General features: G+C 36.1%; 2 pseudogenes; both read left to right on the forward strand.

The window, feature by feature from the left end:
- LOC132174123 (ankyrin repeat-containing protein BDA1-like) lies at window positions 1-1641 on the forward strand (annotated as a pseudogene).
- A 3639-nt stretch (window positions 1642-5280) lies between these two features.
- Window positions 5281-7972, forward strand: LOC148586990 (uncharacterized; annotated as a pseudogene).
- Window positions 7973-13349: the final 5377 nt, after the last annotated feature.

Consider the following 13349-nt stretch of genomic DNA (forward strand, 5'->3'; position numbering starts at 1 on the left):
ATGGATCAGAATTTGAGGGATGCTGCCGAGCAAGGAAACATTGACGCCTTGTACTCGTTGATTGAAATCGACCCGGAAGTTTTGAACAAGATGGATGAGATTCCATTTGTTGAAACGCCTTTACACGTGGCTGCATCTGCTGGACAGACTCAGTTTGCCATGGAGATGATGATGTTAAAGCCATCATTTGCTAGGAAGCTTAATCCCAATGGCTTCACCCCCTTGCTCCTTGCTATGCAAAATAACCAAACCCAATTGGTGCGCGAGCTAGTTATTGTTCATCTTCATGAGGACCTTGTCTGTGCAAGAGGAAGGTGGGGTATGAATCTTTTACATTATGCAGCTCAAACAGGAGACCTCTCCCTATTGACTGATTTTCTAAGATTATGCCCCAAGTCTATTAAAGATGTGACAAGTCGAAGCGAAACTGCTCTGCATATTGCACTGAAAAACGACATGTTAGATGCCTTTCAGCTCCTGGTTGGATGGCTTCGGCGGGCCTGGCATACAAATGCGAGATACTGGGAGCATAAGATGTTGAATTGGATAGATTTGGACGGTAACACTGTGTTGCACATCGCAGCATCCAAAAATCAACCCCAGGCAAGTTCTTTCTAGTATGTTTTCTAGTGAATAAGTAAAATGGAATTGAAAGAGGTCTAGCTATCTTGAAATATGCAAATAAGTAGCAGTAAGGATTCAATCTTAAGAACGTGCTAAAAATTACCTTCAACTAATTTTATTAAGCATTTGGTAGCAACATTCAACGTACTTTCTCTCTTTAATTTGTAACATTTAATTTTATTTTTCTCCCTTTTAATTATATATATATATATAAATTTATTCCTAGCAATTGGGTTGGGGAGGGGTTGATAGTGAAGAATATTTTACAGGTGGTGAGGTGGTTATTGGATAGTACATTACTCTTTGTAAACGCGGAGAATTCAGAGGGTTTTACTGCTCTGGACATCGCGGTGGATAGTCAAACACAAGTGGACAACCAAGAAATGAGGAATATGCTACGCCGTGCCGGAGCAAAAAGAGCTTCATCTCTTCCTAAGGTTGCATATTGGGCAGATTACTACAGGTCTCCTGTCACAATTTATGACAACTTATGCGTACTTTTCTTGCGTCAGAGAACGCTACTGTCAAACGACTTTCGCAATATGTTGTTGGTAGTTGCAGTACTGCTTGTAACAATTGCCTACCAAGCAGTACTCAGCCCCCCAGGAGGATTTTGGCAAGATAACTTCATTCCCGGAACTAATACTCAGCTCAATATCACAGCCACCGCCGGCACAAGTCGTGAAATCAGTCAACCCCCCACACCGGGTGGGGACAGTTACCATGCCCAGACACTTTTTCCCTGTACTCGTGGTTGTTAATACTTTAAACTTTTATATACCACTACTCTTAATTGCCTTAGTCCTCCCTCCTAGTCTTCCTACTATGCTGCTGATCGTATCCTTTGGACTCCTCTTTCTGTCCTATGGCACCTCTATATCAATCACAGCTCCGCTTCCAAGTTCTTGGCTTCCTTATTTTCTGTTTTTCTCTTTATTTCTTGTGTCTAACATTGTCTTGTGGGGGATCTCCAATTGGAAGGCTACAAGAATTCTTCCAGCTTGTCCAGTTAAGTAATTTTTTATTTATTTTGTTTCTGATTAGGTTATTTCCTGAATGTGTGATTGTGACCAAATTTTAGTTATATATTTGGCTTCTTATCGGCCACGACAGTGTTTGTGGTCGCTGATGATAGCTTATGCTGATTACTCATCAGCGACAAAAGTATCTATCGTTGACGTAGGATAATTATCAGCACGACTTCAAGTCATTGCTAATTAATAATATTTTATAATTTTTTTTTTTTAAAAAAAAGATTTTGGGTTTTATTTATATAATTGTCAATGCCAAATTAATTGTCATTAAACACCTGCATCATACAAATATTCGACATTCTCTTTTAGCAAAATTTGATTTACATTCAACTAAAAATATGAATACGTACAAGAAGTATATATGTTCGAAGCCTAGCAACTCAAGTTCACATGGGACATAAATTATACTCATTTACCAATGGTGTTTTTGATATAACCGTTGGGCATGAAGAAACGCTGGTTTAAGCTTTGGATTTGTGGTTTTCGCAGGATTGGAAGAAAATAGAGGAAGAAGGGTAGCAGAAGTTTGAAAGTGAAGAGTTAGGGTTGGGAAGTCGTGTAACCCTATGCTCGATACAATCATTCTGACGAAGCGTGACAAAGCAGACACTACAAAAATAAGGGGACTTTCTGACGTGGCAAACAGTGTCTTTTTTTTGCCACGTCAGTAATTACTGACGTGCGAATTAGACACGTCAGAAAATAATTTTGCTGACGTGTCAAAGTTCACACGTCAGTAATTACTGACGTGTTAATTGTTGACGCGTCAGCAAAATTTTAGCCAAATTTAATTTTGACGCAATTTTTTTAATTAGGAATAAAAATTATTAATTTCTGACGTGCCAACATTCGGCACGTCAGCAATTGCTGACGTGTCAAAACGACACGTCAGAAATTTCTGACGTGTCGTTTTGACACGTCAGAAATTGCTCACGTGTCGTTTTGACACGTCAGCAATTGCTGACGTGCCAAAACGACACGTCAGCAATTGATGACGTGCCGAAACGACACGTCAGCAATTTCTGACGTGTCAAAACGACACGTCAGCAATTTTTATTTCTACAATATTTATTATTATGTTTATTATTATTATTATTATTATTATTATAATTATTTTTGTTTTCTTTTGGTTTTTTGTTTTTGTTTATACAACTTATTTAATATTTATATACTTCAATATGCCTAATGCATGTTAATTACTTAATTTTATTATTTTAAGGAGATTCCAAAATATTGAACGAGCTAAATTATAGGATAATGTACATTATATATCCTTAATTTAGGTTTGACGTACACGTACATGTCATTTTTATAACTTTGATTTGGAAAATTTGCTTTACAAAACCAATCATTCCACAAGACCATTTGGTATATATATACATAAACATGTCGATATACTATTTTTGTATAAATGTCATTTTCAATTAATTTGGAGATATTGGAACTTCAAGGGATGAAAACACAAAATCTTTTGTGATTAAATACTATATATTAATTTACAAACCTTTTTTCTTCTTCTTTGATTTTTGAAAAATACTTAGATTAATATTAGAACCTTTGCTATAATTAAGTTAATTACAATATATTATATATTATACTTACAATAATTAAATACTATATACTTAGAATATTATATTTATAGGATATAATTAAGTATATATATTAACGTATAGTACTTAATTATATATATCATATATACAATTATATTTATAAATATAATACAATTATATAACTTAATTATATATATATATATATACATATATACTGACGTGCCAAGATGGCACGTCAGGCGTTCCTGACGTGCCAGCTTGGCGCGTCAGGCGTGGCCTTGGGAAGGCCAGCGCCTGCTGGCCGTCCCATCGGCCACGACTTGCAGGCCGGCTTCTTTTAAATTTGGGATTTCTCCCATTTTTTTTTTTTTTTCCCTCCAGACCTCAGCTCTCCCGCCGGCAAGCCTTCTTCTTCCCTCCCATTCTTTTTTTTCTTCTCTCCTCCGGCGCCCACAGCTCCCTCTCCCGCGCTCTCTCTCTCTCTCAGCTCTCTCTCCCGCGCTCTCTCTCTCTCAGCTCCCTCTCCCGCGCTCTCTCTCTCTCTCTCTCGCTCTATCTCTCTCCAGCTCACGTGACGTGCTCCGGCCATCTGCATCATCACTTCGCCGGCCGGCTGAAACTTCTCCGTCGTCGATCAACTCCAGCTCGATCGATCTCCTGCAGGTATATATATATATATTTATATATAGTTTTATTTTATATATACTGTTTTATTATATATATATATATATATATATATATATATATATATATATATATATATATTTTGTCTTGTTTAATCAAATTTATGTTTTATTTGGTCATGAATCCGTATGATGTTTGGTTAATATATATATTGGATTGATCGAGCATTTGTGAGTAGGTATTAATTGATGGAGGTGTTTGTTTTTTTTTTTTTGCTTGAAATGTTATTTACTTATTGTACGTTCGTTGTATATGCACATGCATGCATGCAAGATGATGTTTCTGATGATAGCTAGGTTTTTGTTTCATAATATAATAGTTTTTAAAATGTCGCCGGATTGTTGTTTTATTTTTTTTATTTTTTGTTTGTTTAGTTGAAAAATGTTGGCTTATTAATTAGTAAATAATTTATACAACATTATTTAATTTCAATTTTAATCATTTGACCTTCTAATTAAGTACGTGTAGTACGTAGTGATAATTATAGAGATTTAATTCCATACTTTGTTTAATTAATACTTAAATTGAATGAGTCTTAATATTGAGACGTACATTAAATCTCTTATTAGTTTGTAAGTTATACATGAATATTAATTAAATAGAGACAGTACTCCAAATGAATACACACTTTAATTGGTACTATCCCCTTATTTTTTCTAACAAATTCATATCCATGAATATTGGATATGAATATTAATTAAATAACTAACCCAGTTCTTTAATTATTTTAGGGTCCTCGATCATATATAACAAATGCACACACTACTAGGTATATATTAATACCTATACATTATCACGAAGTTTGCACTTTTGAATTGCAAAACTGCAAACATTGTGAAACTTATATAGACTCCAAATAAATACACACTTTGGTACTATCCCCTTAATTTTTCTAACAAATTCATATCCATGAATATTGGAACTTCATATTAATTAAATAACTAACCTAGTTATTTAATTATTTTAGGGTCCCCATATATATATATATATATATATATATATATATATATATGCATGAATATGCATTATATTTGCACATAAAAAATTTAAACCTATATGATAATGTATATATAGGTTTATATTTTTAACGTGGTTGAAATATTTAGGTTTATATATATGCATGTGCTTGAAATGAGGTATATATTTTTTAAGTCTTTTATATTATTGATTCGTAATTTATGTACGTAGCGAAAAATGGACAAGAGTTGGATGACAAAGTCTAGGGGTACGAGGGAATACAGAGACGGGTGTAGACTGTTCGTGGAGTTTGCAGTTAGTAACTGTAGAACCCCTGATGGAAAATCAATTGCCCTTGCAAGATTTGTCGAAATTACCGGCGCCACCCGCCGGATTTCGTATTCGACCACTTGACAGGGGGAAAAGGAATGATGCCGGAATATACGTTATGGTACTATCATGGTGAGAAGCATGTACAGGGTCCTGATAGACCGTCTGGTTCGAATCGCCCGGCTTCAGATGCGGGTGCAACTGCAAATCAGGGTGGAGACATGCACGCAATGTTGCGTGACTTATTCGGCATGCACGAAGTGGTCAGGGAAGACAATTGTGAGCCTCAAGTCGTAGTGCAAGGGGGTGAAGACATTGTAAACGAAGAAGCCGCTGAAGGTGACGCAGTCAAGTATTATATGCTTATGAAAAAGGCGGAGAAACCACTTCATAACGGAACAAAACATACCAAACTAAGTGCGACTGTACACTTGTACAACCTGAAGTGCGTTGGTGGACTAAGTAACGCAAGCTTCTCGGCCTTCCTAGAGTTCATCAACCAGTTGCTGCCTGAGAGTGATGAAAAGCTGCCTGGTAATACATATGAGGCGAAAAAGTTTTTACGAGATATGGGACTTGGGTATGAGAAGATACCGGCGTGTCGTAATGACTGTATGTTATTCTGGAAGGGCACAAAGGAGTTGGATTCATGTACCGTATGTGGAAAATCTAAATGGATGGATGCAATCAATTTAGATGAGGATGGTCAACCTATATCGTCGGGCAAGAAACGTCCGGTAAAGGTGTTGCGGTGGTTTCCACTTGTACCACGACTACAGAGGTTGTTTATGTCAGAGCATACTGCACGCTTTATGAGGTGGCATGCAGAAGGCCGCACAAAGGACGGCGTATTGAGGCATCCGGCTGATGGCGAAGCATGGAAGTCATTCGACAATTTACATCCGGAGTTTTCAGCGGACAGCAGGAATGTAAGGCTCGGACTAACCTCGGATGGATTTAATCCATTTGGAAACATGAGCACATCTCACAGCACTTGGCCTGTACTGCTTATGCCCTATAACTTGCCTCATTGGATGTGCATGAAACAGACATCTTTTATACTATCATTGATTATTCCAGGCCCAAGTTCACCTGGAATGGATATAGATGTCTACCTTCAACCCTTAATTGAGGAGTTACAAGAACTATGGAATGTAGGGGTGCCCACATACGACGTCTCAAAGAAAAAAAATTTTGTCCTACGAGCGCAGTTGATGTGGACAATTAATGACTTTCCAGCATATGCAGATTTGTCTGGATGGTCTACCAGGGGTGAGAAGGCATGTCCGTGCTGTATGAACTCGACATGGTCGAAGTGGTTAAAACATGGTCATAAATGGTGTTATATGGGGCACAGACGATACTTGCCCATGGATCATCCATGGAGGAGGAACAAAAGAACATTTGACGGCAACGTAGAATTAGAATGTGCCCCTGATGTCCCAAGTGGAAACGAAATCATGAACCAATTAGAAGGGATGGTGTTTGGGGATGAGAACGCTGGTCAGGCAAGGGAGGCTGCGAAAGAAAAAGGAAAGAAGCAGAAGACGAATACTTCTAATGTAGTATTCAAGAAGAAAAGTATTTTCTTTAGGTTGCCGTATTGGAAAGATAATTTATTACGGCACAACCTTGATGTTATGCACATAGAGAAAAACGTGATGGACAACATACTTGGTACAATACTGGACATTCCAGGGAAAACGAAGGACAACTTCGCCGCCCGCTTAGATTTGCAAGAAATGGGTTTGAGACGTACACTTCATCCCTACACTGGCGAGAATGGTAAGACATATATGCGGCAAGCTACCCACACGATGTCCAAGGATGATAAGACACATTTTTTGAAAGTGTTACGAAATGTAAGGGTGCCCGATGGATATGCCTCGAACATTTCCCGTTGTATACGACTTAAGGACTGTACGATATCGGGGTTAAAGAGTCATGACAGTCACGTATTGATGCAGCAGCTTCTACCTATTGCATTGCGTGGATCACTTCCAAGCAACGTGGTTAGACCACTTGTTGAGATGTCTGCATTCTTCAGGGGACTATGTTCAACAACATTGACACAAGAGGATATTGACCGACTACAGTGTGACGTCTATATCACGTTGTGCAAGTTGGAACAGGTTTTTCCCCCCAGCTTTTTCACAAGCATGGTTCATGTGGTCGTGCATCTTATCGGTGAATGCCGACTCGGTGGACCAGTACAGTATAGGTGGATGTATCCGGCAGAGAGGTAAACTTTGTTTTATTTCATATTTTATGGTTTAACTATAATACAAGACAAGTATTAACTGCACTGATTGATTGTATATTCGTTCATATTTAGGAGCCTTGGAGTTTTCAAATCTAATGTGCGTAACAAAGCGGCCCCTGAAGGCTGCATTGCGGAGGGTTACATAGCTACTGAGTTGGTGACGTTCTGTTCGAGATATTTAGATAATACACCAACATTTCACAATAGGATACAAAGAAATCCGGATGGTTCAAAGGGACATGGAACATGAGTCCGGCTCGACCGAATCACAATGACACAGATACACCGGTATATTATGTTCAATTCGGACGACTTCCTTCAATTGCGAACGTAAGTCGATGTCATTCTACGTCATATTGTATATTCAATGAACTTGTAACATTTCCCGTATCGAATTATAATTAACTTCATCATCGAATTGTAGAATGCACATGGATACGCTTAGGGGGCGAACAACAGAGGATCAGTTGGAAACTCAACATTATGAGCTGTTCTGCGACTGGTACCGTGACTACGTAAGAATGACGTGATGTTAACAAAATCACTTGTCGGATTATATTTGCATGCATAATGTCAAATTGAAAACTTGCGTTTTATATGGCTTTACCTTGTGTTTTGTATCATCCTGGTAAACGCTTCATTTTTTTTTTTTTAATTCTAGAAAATGTTTGGCTAAATTGATGTCAATATTTTTTCTATCTTATTTTACAAATCAATCATTAAATTTATAAATTTATGTGAACTCCATATAAGTCAACGGTAAACCCCACAAATATAATTATTAATTTATTGAATTTGTTGTGCTGGTGGCGGATCCAAGATATTCATTAAGGGTGGCATTTTTTTTAATGATTAAAATAATAAAATTAATTTAAAATATTAAAAAAATAATTAAATATAAAAAATATTTTGTCTCCTTTTTGTGCTTTGCAAGTTGCTCATTGTATTTTTTTTTTTTTTTCCCTCTTGCATGCATGTTAGCGATATAAATATTAAAACAATTAATTTACAAGAACAATTTAAATTAAATCAAAATTACATATTTACATACCTCAATTTTTTGTTGAAATTATTATCAAGAATATGTTGAATCCTATTAGTTTAAAAGAAGTTAAAGAACAATTTAAATCTAAATCTAAAAATTTAATTACATATTTTATATTTACATACCTCAATTTTTTTTTTTTTTTTGTTGAATTTGGAAAGTGAAAGAAAATTGTGGCTTAAAAAGTTTAAAAGTTAGACAAATTTTCGTTGATGTGAAAAATAATAAAGAGATTGAAATTTGGACAATTGCTGTTTGCCCTTCGGCCTTGTCTTGCACGGCTGGTCCTGCACCTTGTATCTTGTGAATTATATAATTTTCTTTTTTTTCAAAAGCTTTTTTTTTTTCCATGTTGTCTTGCACGCTTGGTCACTTGGTCCCCTGGACCACATTTTGTGTCAATTTTATAATATTATAATTTATATTATTATACTTCCTTGTCTTGGACTCTTGTGACAATTATATAATATTATAACTTATATTATTATTGTTTTTAAACCCCTCTCCAAACTCGAGGCTCCACGAAATATTCTCACAAAACGGAACTGTTCATCGTCTTCAACATTGCATTCTTCTGAAAATAAAACATTCACTTTCTAAAAATTTTCAAATTTTAACTTACTAAGGAGCATAATATGGCTGAAGCCTGAGAGAGGGGCATAATCATGGCTGAGGGCGGGCATAATCATGAAATAAGAAAAAATTTACCATGGTAAGGAAGATTTTTAGGAGTTGAGGGTGGCATATGCCTACCCTAAAACCTCCTGGATCTGCCCTTGGTTGTGCACGGAATTAAAAATACAGGATCCTAAAGAAGTAGAAAAGAGCAAAATATAAAATAGATCAATCACACACGACACTAACATTTAAGTGGTTTGAGTTAACAAGCCTACATTCACAAGTAGAAACAACCCGAAAAAAATTCACTATCAAAAGATGGAGTACAAAGATAACGGAAAGAAAACCACTCAAAACCCTAATACACTCAAATCTCACTCTCACACAAAAGAGGAAAATACAAAAAAAGAAAAAGAAAAAGAAAAAAGAAATAATAAAATAACAAAGAAAACTCGATCTCTTCTTCTCTAAGTGTCATAAGGCACAACAAAATGAAAAAACCATAATGAGATATATAGATTCTAATTTTTCTTCCCCCTTCACAATAGGCCAACAATTCATTTATATAAGCTTGAAAGTCGGCTACTAATTGAATCCAAAAGCAACTTGGAAAAAGAATAAAAGTCGACTAAGAATAGGAGACACAATTCGTTTAGAATTGGTTTCTACAATTCAAGTTATTATAACAATCTCCACCTTGACTTGGAATTCCATCAAGTCCTCAATTGCAAATCTCTTCATGATCTCTCCTCCAACACCCACACGGGTAATCACAAGTTACAAACAACAATCAAGTCCAAACAACTCTTGAACTTGAGAACCGGAACTAGCTTAGTCAACATATCCACTAAATTTTTCTCCGAGGCAATTTTTTTCAATATGATAGCTCCTCATGTCACAACCAGATCACCAGCATAATTTGAATTGACATACCCAATGACGCCGGAACCAATACCACTATCTCTGTCAAAGATTGAGCCAACATCTGTAACACCCCGTAAATAACGGAATATCAAATTCACTACTGGCCAATAAACCTTGCTAGGATTAACAAGACTGACTGTATGTGAAACAAATGGACGAACTTCAAAACAACATAGTAAATAACAACATTTATTATGTACTTATTTGGACCCCTGAATTACCACCCATTTTTACATGCCCCCCAAACTTCAAAATCTTTCACTTTGGACTTCTGCACTTTCAAGTTTTATCATTTTGAACCACTCCGTTAGATTTTAAACATTAAAAGTTAGACAATGACGTTTATACCCCTGACTTTTTTATAAAATTTCAAATTTGCCCTTTATTTCAAATTAAAAATTTTAAAAAACTTTATATATATATATAAACACAACACAAGGTGACCCACAGTTGGGCCACCTTGTGACCTTTTTTTTTTTCAATTTTTTTTCTTTTTTAATAAAAAAAAAATGAAGGGTAATTTTGTCTTTTTAAAGGTTTTAACGGCAAAAATTGATGGAAGGGTTCAAATTGATTGCAATTGAAAGTTAATGAGTCTAAATTGAGAGGTTTTGAAGTTTGAGGGAAGCATGTCAAAACGGATAATAATTCAAAGATCCAAAGTGAAGTTTCTCCTATAGTTTGTTTTTGTGCAGCGACTTGAATTTCTTGGGGAATCTGTGTTAGATTATCTCATGAGTCATGACCATGTATTTCTATTGTAAATATCCTGGGTTGTCACCGGAACTATTAACAAACATGAGATCTGCTTCTACAAATTAATAATGATTGTTATGCACGACTGTAGTTAAGTTTGAACTGCACAAACACATCCTCCATGCCTCACAAGAACTCCATAGCTAGGCATGTAGTCGAAACTGTTATCAATTTTGAAAAGTTATCTTCATAATCAACTTTTGGGTGGGAGTCGGAGACAACTTTCCCCCAAGGTTCGATTATCGTATTTATTTTTATATTTGTTTCTTCTTTAAAATTTATAAGAAATTTTCGTCTTTTTTGGTTCTTTGATTTTATTTGATAAATCATTACATATTTTTTAATTTGTGACAGATTCGGGATACAATAAGGAGCACTACAAAAATTATAGTCATTAGCGGCGACCCAAAGTTGCCGCTAATGAGCAAAAAGTTGCCGCTATTTACAAATACTGGCAACACGCGGCCGCTATTTGGTGGTTGGTAGTAAGTCGACGATAAAACTAAATACTGGCGACTTTCAAAGTTGCCGCTATTGCCAAGGTAATAGCGGCCACTTTAAGTCGTCGCTAATACATTTTTTTGGCCGGAAAAAATGGTTCAAAATGGTTCCACGGTTGCCGCTATTGTATATAATTAGCGGCGACCAATAAGTTGCCGCTAATTGTATATCATTAGCGGTGACCATAAAGTTGCCGCTAATTGTATGTCATTAGCGGCGACTGGTTAATGATATAAGAAAATTAAAAAATAAAAAATAAAAAAAAAGTGAATAGCGGCAACTTTATTTGTCTATCATTAGCGGCAACCCATAGTTGCCGCTATTTCTCCCGTATTACCGGCGACTTATAGTTGCCGCTATTTGTCTGTCATTAGCGGCAACATAGAGTCGCCGCTATTTATCTCATTAGCGTCAACTTATAAGTTGCCGCTAATGAATTAAAAAATAGAAACTCAATAGCGGCGACCCTATTTGGGAAAAAAAAAAATAAAATAGCATATATATATTGGGATGGCACGTGCAATACATCATAGTGTAAACAAAGATAACCAAGATTTACAGAGCATATAGGACAACAGATATAACTCACTTAAATTCTAGACATCCTACTTCTCGATTACTCAAAAGCAACTTGTTGGAAATTTTCAAAACCATTTTCAGTTATGAAAAAAGAAAGGAATCTTATTTGTTTTTTGTCAGGACGGTTAGCAGCAACCGCCAAAGTTGCCGTTATTGATCCCCAAATAGCGGCAACCTTTTAAAGTTGCCGTTATTGAGTAATAAGTCTTATTTTTTAATTTGTTTATTCGTTAGGACTATTAGCGGCAACTTTAAAAGTTGCCGCTATTGACCCCTTAATAGTGGCTACTTTAAAAGTTGCCGCTATTAGGCACTTAATAGCGGCAACTTTATATCGCCGCTAATAGGCTTATTTTTTTTTTTTTCCTGTTTTTGATCCCCCAATAGCGGCAACTTTATGTCGCCACTAATAGGCCTATTTTTCTTTTTTCCTTTTTTTGTAAAGACCATTAGCAGCAACTGCTAAAGTTGCCGCTATTGATCCAACAATAGCGGCAACTTTATTGACCCCTCAATAACGGCAACTTGATGTCGCCACTAATAAGTCCTCTTTTTTTTATTTGTTTGTTCATTAGGACCATTAGCGCTATTGACTCCTTAATAGCGGCAACTTTTTAAAGTTGCCGCTGTTGCGCTCATAATAGCGGCAATAGTTTGTTGCCACTGATCGTGTTTAAATAGCAGTAATGCGAGTTGCCGCTATTGAGTGCCTAACAGCGGCAACCTTGTAATGTCGCCGCTGATGAGTAGTAAATAGCGGCAATAATGGTCGCCGCTATTAGTGTTGCTGCTAAATATCAACTATTTTGGTATTTAACGTCCGCTATTAGCGGCGACTTTATTGTCGCCGCTAATGGCCTCTCATTAGCGGCGACCTTTAAAAGTTGCCGCTAATGACCCCTCATTAGCGGCAACTTTTGGGTCGCCGCTAATAATTTGGTTGCTAATGACCAAATTTCTAGTAGTGGAGATAGTCTTTCAGAGTAAAAGGCCTCTTTTGAAGCCTTTGATTATTCCTGAAACATTGATCTGTCATACAGTAAAGGAGTTAAAATGAGGTATGTCAAAAAAAAAAATAATAATAATAATATGAAAGAATCCATCAAGTCGGCAACAAGGGTATAGCTTCAATTACAATTGTGGTTGAAGCAAATGTGATCTCTTTTAAGGGTTCAGCTACCTCTGCCGATAAAAGGACAACAAAAAAATATAGCTTCTAAAGTAGTATTGAAGTCTCTGAAGGAACATATTTTATAAAATGAACATGGGAAGCAAGTTTAAACTCTAGGTATATCAGTATTTTTCATATTGGACAATTAAGTTGTGTATGTTCCCATACTCGACATGATGGTTCACTCCTGATATCACATGCATGTTACAAATTTAAGGTAGAACTCATTTTTAAAAATTTGCTTATAAAAAGAGTATTCAAAAACTTCCACACGTGTTTAAGATTGTACATAATTGATGTGGGATAGTTAGAT

The sequence above is a fragment of the Corylus avellana genome, chromosome 3, assembly GCF_965113065.1.
Source record: "Corylus avellana chromosome 3, dhCorAvel1.hap1.2, whole genome shotgun sequence".
Lineage (NCBI taxonomy): Eukaryota > Viridiplantae > Streptophyta > Magnoliopsida > Fagales > Betulaceae > Corylus > Corylus avellana.